Source organism: Pteropus alecto, unplaced genomic scaffold (assembly GCF_000325575.1).
Source record: "Pteropus alecto unplaced genomic scaffold, ASM32557v1 scaffold43, whole genome shotgun sequence".
Taxonomy (NCBI): Eukaryota; Metazoa; Chordata; class Mammalia; order Chiroptera; family Pteropodidae; genus Pteropus; species Pteropus alecto.
Window position 1 is genome coordinate 3,830,664 of NW_006435764.1, and position 1,797 is coordinate 3,832,460.

Genomic DNA, 1,797 nt, shown 5'->3' on the forward strand with positions numbered 1-1,797 from the left:
TGAAGGCCCAGGGCTTCAGTGAGCCCCCCAGCTGCCCCACCTCCCCTGAGCGTGTTGTCTGTACTGTCCTCAGGCAGGGCCCACACCCGGCCACCCCAGGGCAGAGATGGCCAATGCCACCCACAGGGCCCCATGCAGAGCAGGGCCTGGATGCCAAGGGGCTTCTGGCAGAACTCTCTCCTTCTACCTTTGCCATTTCAGGTGTTATCACCATAATGATCAACTTATTGATCTGTGAGCTGCTGACATCGGCATAAAAATAATGAGAATAAACACTGTGTTCAGCTTCAAATGAGGAGAGACCATAGCCAAGGTGGCTGGAGGACCGTAACCGTCCGGAGGGCAGCCAGCCTCGTCCCAAGCCAACGATGCTGGTTATGAAGAGCTTTGATCACGACCACATGGGTGGGGGGGTCGGAACAGACAAAACCAGAGTGGTACCTCCCCGGGCCAGGCGGGTGGGTGAAGGCTGGGAAGCTGCCGGAGGAACCTTCCAGAACACTTGGAAGGTCTGCTCTCGACCTGGGCTCACACGATGAGCTGGGGACATTTATCAAGAGATGCGCCATCACTGGCTACAGAACAAAGGCCACGGGATCTCGTCCCCGCCTTCCCTGAGGCCAGCACAGGGTCTGCGTCCTGCTCCCCGCCCCGCACACCCCGCCCGGCTCCTGGTGCCTGCGTGCGGCTGTCTTCACTCCACGCACCCGCCCTCGTCCCCTCAGCCAGGCCCCGGCGCCCACCGCAGCCTGGAGCTCACCCTTGTCCTCCCAGCTCCGTCATCCGGTTGGGCTGTCCCCCAGACCCCATTCTAGTCTCTCAGACCCTAACGCACACTCACACTGACATGCACGCGTGTGCACAGACACAGCCCTATAGGAAGGTGGCAATTAACCCCATGGCCCAGGCAAGTTCCCAGAGCAGGGACCACATTTCAAAGGTCGGGGAAGCAGGCGAGCAGGAAGCGGTCAGGGTCAGGTTTGGCGGGTGGAGCAGGAAAGAAGAAATCAGTTGCAAAAGACAAAAAGAAAATGAGGTCGCTTGTTTCCGGCCCCTTACGGCACAAAGAAACGGGACACAGGCCTCCCGGCCTCCATCGCACAGACAGGTGGGCTGGGGGTCCCCACCTCACCCTATACGGAGTGGGGGCTGCAGCCCTGGGACAGGTGGGAGGACACTCTGGCCATGCAGGGGACAGGACTGGATCTCTGCTCCAGGAAGGGCATGGGCCGGCTGTTCTATAAAAGTCCTGAGAGCCGAGCAAAGGCTCAGGACCCGACACGGGCCCACTCCGTGCCTGCCAGAGGGGCCCGTAGGTGCCAGTCAGGGCAGCCCAAAGTCACTCTGAGGATCCCAACCCCAGCCTGGGCCCCCTCCAGGAGTGACCATGTGGCCCACCCAGCAGAGGATCATCCCTAGCCCGGGGGATGACCATCGGGTGCCCATACAGCCCCACTCCAAGTTCTCGGCCACTAGTGCCCAGTCCCCAGCCTAGCACCCACACAGGACAGCAGACCCTAGGGGGCCAGGCAGAAGACACTAGCGTCTGCCGCAGGCCTGCTGCGTGCACGTCACCCTCCAGCTGCCCAGCTTATCCTCACGGCCCCGTGAGAGAGGCCTGGTCTTGTCTAATTTCTAGCAGCTGGAGGATCCCAAACTCTGACGGGGAGCAGCTTGCCGAGGCCACACACACGACAGGCGGGTGTGGGGAACTTCTGACCCTAAGCCAGACTTTTCCTTCATGGCCTCTCACCACGCCACACATTGCCCTATAAACTCTGGACTCCGAGCCGATTT